The 9,927-nt window shown below is 46.4% G+C and overlaps 1 non-coding gene across 1 annotated transcript; it reads left to right on the top strand.

The window, feature by feature from the left end:
• The first annotated feature begins 4,231 nt into the window (after positions 1 to 4,231).
• Trnas-gga lies at positions 4,232 to 4,304 on the top strand. The gene has a single exon. It is a non-coding gene; the product is annotated as a tRNA-Ser (tRNA).
• The last annotated feature ends 5,623 nt before the right edge of the window (positions 4,305 to 9,927 follow it).

The raw sequence follows: 9,927 nt of genomic DNA, 5'->3' as shown, positions 1-9,927 counted from the left end.
CCCGGTGGTCAATCCCTCGAAAGGGGCCAAATCGAGTAAATGGCGCGTAGCAAAATGAGCCGCTCTTTTCCGCTGCGCCGACGACGAATGTCACCTCATCAGTTAGGCAGGGCTGCACAACAGGCGACGGCTAATGACACCCGCCGCGCTCTGGGCGCGTTCCCTTTCTTGTGTTTTCGTTCCGCATAATGACGCACGTAATTCATGAATAACGAGGGGCAGAGAGTATCCGACGCCCGGCCGCTCATCTCGGCGCCGCAGCGGCTGAAAGGAGGCAGGCCTCGACGACGGGGAGTGGCGTCGCGCGTATCTTTGTGCGCGGCCACGCGGTCGCCAAGACGCGGACTGCCCTCGCTTTTATTCTCCTCTGTACAATCGTATAACGCGCGACCCGGGCCTCCCTCGTCCATTGTTTTCGTGCGCGGCAGAGGGGAAGAAAACACGACACGCGCGCACGTTAGACAAAAGGACCCCGCGAGTCGGGGACTATTATAGTGTTGTCGGGCGTTGAAGTCCCACTTTTCGCTGGCCATCAATGAGCGCGGCATGTCAACGCCGATGTCTTTAGAATGCTGGTCATGTAGGTGGCGGTGATCCCCGGGCACAGATCCGCATCGTCGTAGGTTCGTATCAAATTGTGAATTTATTTTAGATTTAATGGGGCTCCTCAGGATTTGGCCTCGTATCAATTTGAATCCGTGTCACACGCAGAAAAAAGGTCTTTCTTAATAACGCTTGATAAATGTGATGTATACGTTAAGTCCAGGTGTGGTGACACTGACTGCTAAAAAAAGGAGAAAAACGTAGTGTTACGTTGACATATATATTTAAAACGCCGCGAGGCGAATCCCTCAACGAGCTATCGATAATGTATTATGACTTCCACTATATAATCGAGACACAAAACAAACAAAACGGGCAAGCACGAGAGCCGTAGGTAAGCGCTGCCTTCGACTAAAACACATTACTCAGCGGCAAAGTTTCGGGGGTATTTGTCGTGCATATTCGCTGGTTGAGTAAAAAGTCAGCGTTGTTCGGCCGGCAGCCTTTTCTTCAGTGTCGTCAATCAGTGACAAATACAGATATGACCACGTCCAACTATTCAAATATGGCGCCAAACCGTGTCAAGAGCCGCTCGGGAGATTTAGGAGAGCTTTCCAAGAAGTGGCGCCATCTGTGATCGACGTTGCCAACTACACCAGGGCCGGCCTGGGAACGACCGACAACGCTGACAGGCGCAAGCCGCATGGTGTGAATACTATGGGGGTCCGCGGGGGCGTATGCTCTTTTATTTCTTTCGTTCCATCCTTCTGCTTTTTCGTTTTTGCTCTTTTTGTTCAACGCGATTGCTCTTTTCAGGCAAACCTCAGCGCTTTCGACCTCTCAGTTAGTCAATATGCAATAAACGTAGCTCATAACCAGCGCTCAGGTGAACGTAGCCAACTTTAGAAGTTCCTACTACCTGCAAATTGAATAAGTATGTGCCTCTAGTTTGCATGAGCCTACCGTATCCCAAGGTTCACTACATGGTATCGTGCTCGGTCAAGCTTCCATCTGTGCCTAATTTCTTATGCGTCGTGTCATATATTTACTGCAGATTGGATATCCAGGCAAATAGCCGTTCGTTGAGCACGGGAGCTGTAGCGCCTTTTTAGAAGTTTTATTTGTAAATCACGTCTCGTCTAGGATTATTATATAAATCTGAATAACAAGACTAACGCACACGCACAGTGTGCAACGCACAGTGTGACCCCTAAAGCCGGGGTCACGCTGCTCATACATTACACAAAAAAGAGAGTCTGCAAATACGAGTCACCGCAATATCCGTGGTTCGAATGCCGCGTGCCAAGTTCACTCCTTCAACTCACTGTCATGCAGCATTCGAAGCGCAGATCTCGCGGTGACTCGCGTTCGAATCTGCATACAGACTGTCTGTTGTATGATGTATAATGTACAGGGTGTCCCACGAAAATAAAAATCTTAACAAAATTTTTTACATCGCAAAAAAAAATAATAATAAAGTGCGCATTGCAGAACGCTCATTCTCCACCCAACTGTAGCGCTAGAGGTCCAAACCAGATGCTAAAGTTTAAGCTCGGACCGATATCTTATTCAAAAGTTTTGAGTAATTTTCTCAAAATTCCAATGGGAAAATTCCGGTCGACGGAGCTCTCGAATATTCGAATATTCATCATTTATCACTGAATATTCGAATATTCGAATAAATCGAAGTTTACAGAAGATCACATAACTTTTGAATAAAATATCGATTCGGGTTGTAACTTTGACATCTGGTTCGGACCTCTAGCGCTAACTTTGAACGGAGAATGAGCGTTTGGCATTGCGTGCTTTATTTGTGCAATGAAAAAAAAATATTTTTTTGAGGGGACAAGCGGTGTGACCACGGCTTAAGCGAACGCGGTGATAATGATTTTGTTCAGAACAAACTTGCTGACTCACTGTTATGCAGCATTATCAAAAATTAGATTCTTCTGTTAAAAGAGCACGGAGCAACAGAGAAAACTTCGCAATACGGCGCATGCAGCGGTGGGTAGCCCGATACACGCAGACGAAACGCACGCTTTGAGTGACCTCTCCGAGATGGCCCCACGCGTCTGCTTGGGCCTCGACCAAAATCTAGAAAACGGCTCGCAGGAAAAAAAAAAAAAAAAGGAAGGTCAAAGGGGTGGTGTCATGCCTATTTTTTTGTTTTCAATTAACTTTTAACGCGACAGCGTTAAGAAGCTCGTGTCGCATAAAAGCCGGCGTCGGCGTCAGTGGCGTCGTGACTGGAAAATCCTTATTGATCGATGGGGTAATGACATGTAGACACATGACCTTCGCGCGGGAATTTCAAACAACCCACAACGCTCGCGTGAAACGTGACGTCACGCGTGGAATGAAAGTGATTAAAACATGACATGTAATGCGAATTAAATGTCGCCGTATGTCTAAGATGATTTCACTTTAAAAGTAATCAATTGGCCTTAAAGAAGCAATATGAAGGAGTTTAGGTGGTATTCGTACACACAAGGCATGCAGTCAAGATTTTGTTATGAAAGTTTTTTTTTTTTTTGAGGGGGGGGGGGGGGGGGGGAGGGACTGGAGCACCGCCTGGTGGAGTTTGCAATAAAGAGGGTCTCTAAGGATGAAGCGGATGTCTTCATCCTGCCACACGCGTCGTTGACCGATTATGGGCACGCCCGAATGCTTACCGTGCCTGGCTTTCGCTCGGAGTCCCCGGTTCGATTCCTGGAAGCGGAAGCTCCTTTTATTTATTCTTGCAACTTAGCGTTCTCGTAAGTTTGAGAACCTTGTCGTTTGATCGAGGTTCTCCGCACCGAACGTTCTCCGCCAAATTTTCTAGAAATCCACGCGGGTACAAAAGGTGCTCCGCGTGCCGGTCCTGGGTCAAATTCGCACTTGCGCTCAATCGTGCCACTCCGCCGACCTTCGACGCCTGCGACGTTACCTATCTTTCTTTTATTTTCTGTTTGGGCACAATATGGCTTTTATTAAACGTTTAGTTTCCTACTGCACTAACCGTCTGTCTGCCAGTCATTCGTGACAATGTTGCCTTCGTATCGCTCCTTCTTCATAAATCCCACTGCTAAACGTGGTGGTTTGTCTATTCTGGCCAACGATTCTATGTGTGAACTTACCAATGAGTACGGCTGCATTACTCCTGATTATGAAGCGTTATGTAAGCGTAGCAATCTGAACACTTTTGTCGTTATGTACCGACCGCCAAAAGGCAATCTAGAAGCGTTTTGTTTTACTTTTAAAGCGAGAACTTTAGGAGTTCGTGTCGCAGAAAAGCCGGCGTTGGCGTTGTGACGGGAAAATCCTGATTGGTCGACAGGGCCATTACGTCACAGCCCCTTGACCACGCGGGAGAATTTCAAACGACTCACAACGCTCACGTGAAACGTGACCTCCTGCGCGGAATGAAAGTGATTAAAACATGACATGTGACGCGAATTAAAGGTCGCCGCATGTCTCCAATGATTTCACTTTATAAAGTAATTCACTTGCCTTACAGAAAACGTTTGAAGAATTTTAGGCGGAGGCGGGATTCGAGCCCACGACCCTTTCGTCATTCTTGTCCAGCTCGCTTGCACCTTTGCATTAATTACATTATCATTATTACCTTAAAATGCAGGCCGTTCACCCATGTTGGTGTTAGACGTGTGGCAGCTGCTATAACCCGTTTGCTCTACCGACGTCTAACTCCTGGTTAGCTCAGTTGGTAGAGCGCTCCACTGGAAATGGAGAGGCTCCTGGTTCGATACCAGGACCAGGCGGTTTTTTTTTCGGTCGCGCACCCGTCACCTATAATTGTGTTTGGAGATTTGTGTTTGTCGTTTGTCCCGCTTGTTCCCCTTCTCCAGGGATTAACTTCGTCGTCGTCTTTGAGGGTTGTGATAATAAAAGTAAAAAAAGAAACGAATATTCCTCAAGAAAATGTTACCTCACTTTTTGTTACCTTAAAATCTTTATCACCATAAACGCTACTGTGAGCTTATAATACTAAAAAGGCTATGTATTGTTAGGCATTTCCATCGTTTCTGTATTCTTCTTTATTGCCACAAATAAAAAGAAATTCAGAAAGTTTTAAACGAGCATCGCCTGCAGTATACGCGAAAATGAGGCCGCATGAAAGAAGCGAAATTTCGCACTCAGCCCGCTAGGTTTCTGAAAATAATTTATCTCGTCTCTTTATTGCCTAACATAGAGGTTTGTGAAAAAATAATGTTTATGCACGTTAAAACAATAAAAAGACGTTTCAATATGTTTATTTAAAGAAAAGTTGTGAGTCCTAAGATTTTAAAAGTGAACTGGAAATGTGCATGAACTTTTTTAAAATTATAGCCTACCAGCCATGCTTCATTTTTACTAAATGGCACATGAGGTATATCATAAATACCATGATCATGTTACAAGCATATATATATAACAATTACTTTAAAGATTTGGCAACGGCCCATCTTTTCATCTTAGAATGGAGGTAAAAATATGTCTTATTTTCAAGCGCAATGCTCAATATGACAAAACCACATATGTCAAAGACATTTTATTGCATTTATGAAAACACGTATGCAGCTTTTTATATAAAAAATAAAACAAAATAAAAAATACGTATTTTTAATGAAGTTTAGTTTTGAATTTTTAGCATTCTTTTCAAGTTTACAGTCTTGTTTCTTCTTTACAAACTAAACCTAAATAAACAATATTATAACTTTTTAACTGGCTTAGATGCAAGCTTTCGTTCCATATGTTTCTTATGCCTTAAATAACTGTACATCGAAAGCTAGCTTGATTCAAACTTGGCCTATTAATGTCAAAGGTGCAATATTGGAAAATATTTATTTCGTAAAGCAAAAAAAAAAAAAAAAAAAACATTTCTCGTGATCTTTTACCCTTCTATACGAAGTCTTAAAGCAATAAAATAAGTTATACTTATTGTAGAAAAAAAAATCTCAAAGTTTTAGACTTCTAATGGTGTCACTCGTGAAAACGGCAAAAATGGCAAGACGTACCTTTTGCCCTTTCGAAGCCAAAAACTCAAAAACAAAAAATGCCTCGTAGTACTAATTTGTAGTTTTGTTCTACTCACACATTTTCCACCAAAATATATTTTTGTCATCATTTTTTGAGCACCCATAATTTTTTCTTGCACGATTTGAGATGCAATCACTCAATCGTCAAAGGAACACCCCCAAACGGAGGACTCCCCTCCCCCCCCCCCCTCCCCCCCTCCCCCCCCTCCCCCCCCCCCCCCCCCCCAAGCCCTTAAAGGTCGACTTTTTGAAATATAAAAATTTATATACACCAACCCAAAGTTTAGTTTTTGGTGACATCGCAAATATTGTGCCAACAAAATAGATCTGAGCAACGTTTCGGCCGTAAAGTCATATCTCAGCTACCCCCCCCCCCCCCCCCGGCCACACACTAACACACAAGCATGACCCACAAATCCGCCCCGACTCAGGTGCAAAGTGAGAGTGCCTTGCAAAAAATCAAAGACACGCTCGAATGGTGGTGGAGGCGTGGAGGCACACCAATCGTTCTGAACGCTCAGTGTCACATTGCGTACGCACTTACATTTGTTACGTGCAGGAAAGAAAGCGGGATATCCAGCTCGCCTTTGTTGTGAATTCGAAATGTAAAGTGAGACGCGTGCTGAAATTACGTGCGACAGCTCAGTACATCGCTGCCGGGCGTCGCATCGGAAAGGATCAACTGTCGAGCCAGTAGAGCACACAGACAAGCTGAATGAGACATTTCCAGCGTCAGTGGCCATTTGGGTATTCGACAAAGAGAGGCACGAACACCGGCAACACCGTCAGAAGACAAATAGCACAAAACGGCGAAACGGGTACTGCTGGCTACCACTCGATAACACTGAGATCATGTAAACTTGAGACTTTAAACCCCTTTTCGGAGGCACGAAAGGAACGGCGGGTGTATCACCGGGGAGCGTGTTAAGCCCCCCCCCCCCCCCCCCCCCCCTCCCCCTTCTCCCGTTTGAACCGCTTCACGGCGACATATTAAAACATATTAGAGGGGTCATGAAACAATATCGGGTTGGAATGTTAATGACTTTACAGAGGCGCACTGGTCGTAGTCTGGCCCAAGTATAGGGAGTATTCACTGGCGCCCACATCCGTGTGCGCTGCTGCTGAGCGCGTGCTGACGGCGAGCTTCCGCAGTCCTTTTGGAGCGTGCATTTAGCACCATCAAGGTTGCCGGTCTTAGCAGGCTATTAATGTGAGCTCGTTCTGAGCATGCGCTCTAAACATCGCCCTCAAATATGGCGTCCAGTGAATACCTCCTATACTCGCACGGACCGCCACTGATTCAGAAGCTTCTTGGTCGCGGTGAACTTGCGAGAATAAAAGGGAACTATTTCTTTCAGTCTTGCTTTGCAAAACTCGATGACGTAATTGTGGAATTCAAACCAACCGCCTGACGAAAGTCGAGCGCGGCTCATAGACAGGACACAAGAACTGCGTGAACTCTCGACTTTGGCTGGTAACAATCAATAGAGAGTTTTAGAATAGGGGGCCCAAAAGCTTGGGGGCCCCAACGAAATAGGGGCTCACCACTGCGCATGCGCAGAACCCAAACTCCGTTTGGGGCTTTGGGTTGGCGCTTGGGGCCGGGTTGCGTCGGCCAACATGGCGGCGGCCTCTCCGCTCGCTTCGGAACAAATTCGTCATGGTCGCTGCAGTATTAGCCAATTTCATTGCCAATGAATAGTGCAACCGCCTTTCGCTTCGCTTTGTCTCGCTTGAATCACAAAGAATGAGCGGTGGGCTCGCCCCATTTTAAAGATCGTCCCCGATTCTGGCCGTTTCTAAGCCTTAAACATACGCGGTAACCGTTGACATGGCAACGTATAGCTACTCCGTGGCTCCAAATAGATTTTGTTCGTGGCACGATACCTGCATCTTGAAAACAAGTATTTCAAGGCTTCAAAGTTGCTCCAGCTCAGATCTAAATAGTGCAGCTGCTCGCAGAGTATGCGAGCTCGCGTTCGTCTCAGTCTCGGCACAGTTGAAGGCTTAAATCTTCGGCTGCAGATGGTCAAAGCGCACACGAACGCCCAAAAAATTCGAGAACGAAACATACCCCAAAAAATTCGAGAACGAGCACAGGAGGAAGAAAATAGAACACAGGAAAGAGCGCTGAATCCGAACTTATGCATCTTGAAAGAAAGAGGAAGCTTCAAACAAGCTCCCACGCGCACCCACAAGGTAAAAAAAAGAAAGAATAAAAACAGATACATTACTAAGTTACAGTAGAAAAGGGGAAAACTGACATTATAAGGTCACGACAAAAAAAAAAAAAAAGACGAGAAAAAAAGTTGACACAACAACAACGTGGGCTTCATATCTGAAGGTTCCTTTTTTTCTTTCTTTCACAATACATAAGCTGGGAGTCAGCGCCCCTTCCCGTGTTTTGTTATCTCCCTCCTGTGCTTGTGCGCTGTTTTAGGTATGTCTTAAGTACCAGCTAGCTCAACTCTCTATGCTACTACAAGAACAAGCTTCAAATTAGAGCGCTACGGATTGGATTGTTTCGGCTGCACCCGAAGCGGGATGGCCGAACGAGTCGAGGCCGATCCAAGGCCAGAAGAAAATGGCGGAAGAGAAGGCTCCCGCGCGCGTTCGCTTCTCGATCGACGATGACATTTATGTGCTACGCGAGGTGTACGCCACTAACCCATTCGAGGATTCCAAGAGATGGACTTCAATGGACCTTTTCCACATACCGATGGTACCAGGCGGTGGCTGCACGAACTAAAAATCGAGGAAGTGACCTACCTGCGCTACCAATCGATAATGGGAGCTACGCTACCAGTTTCTTCGCTCTCTGAGCAGCGGCGCCTGCCCAACGCGACTTGAAAGAGGGGCATCCGTGGCGTCCACCCAAACGTCGTGTTTTCCTTTCCGTCGGCGTTCTTTTTTTGTGTAACACAATTATATATATGCTGCAGTTACGTGTTCTACTCGCTGATATACAGCCTCCTTCCGAATTTCCTCGATTTTTCGTTCTGACTTCCGCCGCTTGGCATCGGGCGCTCGCGCGTGCGCAGAACGCTTCTCGGAAAAGGTCCATTGCCGAAAGGGTTTCCGTCTCCGAAGCAATCAGAAGAATTACTCCACGCGGGCCATCCGCGACCGGGTTGACCTGCTGCTGGCAGAGGTTTTAATACAAAGCACAGATTTCCCGGTGACTTTTCGCAAAGTAACGTAAAAGAAAAAAAAAAAAAAAAAAAAAACCGAACGAGAAAAAAAGCAAAAAAAAAACGGGTCTGTGTGAACGAGTTTTTAGCCACGCAGTAGCAATACGTCACCATGTCAACAGTTACGACGTATGTTTAGGCTTAGGAACGGCCAGTATCAGGTACGATCTTTAAAACGGGGCGAGCCCACCGCTCATTCTTTGTGACTTGAGCGAGATAAACCAAAGCGAAAGCCGGTTGCACTATTCACTGGCAATGAAATTGTACTGCAGCGACCATGACGAATTTGCTCCGAAGCGAGCGGAAAGGGCGCCGCCATGTTTGCCGACCGAACCCGGCCCAACGCTATTTCTTGAATTTCACGTTGGGGGCACGTGCCAACCCAAAACCCCAAAATGAGTTTGGGTTCTGCGCATGCGCAGTGCTAGGCCCCTTTTTCTTTGGGGCCCCAAGGCTTTGGGACCCCCTATTATAAAACTCTCTACAACTGTCGTGCTGCATCAGCTACAGGATGGGCTAAAAGCAAGTTACACCAACCAGCGTCGTGCCTGTGACCGTGGAATGGCCCGTCGAGTTCGCAGATAATTCTATTGGCGCACATGATAGCCTGGTATTTGAGGGCGTACACTCTCTTGTGACCAGAGAAGCAAATCTTCTGATTCAGAGATGGTCGGCAGATGGGCCTTGCTGTGCCGTTCCAACTGGTGTTACCCACCCTATTATTTGAACCGCAAGCCGCAATAAAGTGTCGTTTCAGCGCAAATGTTTTGCATTTTAATAATAGTTCACTGTTAAGAAGTTCGTTCGTTGTCCACAATGGCGCTGCATGCGAAAAAGGCGAGCGTGCCGCGTTGCGTCGTCACAAACCCTATTCTATAAGCACGCTGCGTGAGGTGTCGTTGCGTTGGGTACCCCAAAGCGTTGGGTTCCCCAAAGCGTTGGGGCCCCCTATTCTAAAACTCTCTAATGTCTCGCCGGACACTCGGGTAGTCGCTCGTGTCCAAACACTGCGGTGATGAGAATTGGCGACGTGCGCGACCGAAAGCGTCGCTATGGTCGGCCTTCCGCGATTGGCCGAACGCTGACTATGACGTCAGAAAAGGATTTATCATCGACGGAAACAAGAGGAATGAAAGAACTTTAATTTTGACGGTGTTGGCAGTGTTCGTTTGAGA

This window comes from Ixodes scapularis, unplaced genomic scaffold (assembly GCF_016920785.2).
Source record: "Ixodes scapularis isolate PalLabHiFi unplaced genomic scaffold, ASM1692078v2 PGA_scaffold9__187_contigs__length_104089568, whole genome shotgun sequence".
Classification (NCBI taxonomy): Eukaryota; Metazoa; Arthropoda; class Arachnida; order Ixodida; family Ixodidae; genus Ixodes; species Ixodes scapularis.
The sequence above is the reverse complement of the archived record's forward strand: the minus strand, read 5'-3'. Positions and strand labels throughout refer to the sequence as shown.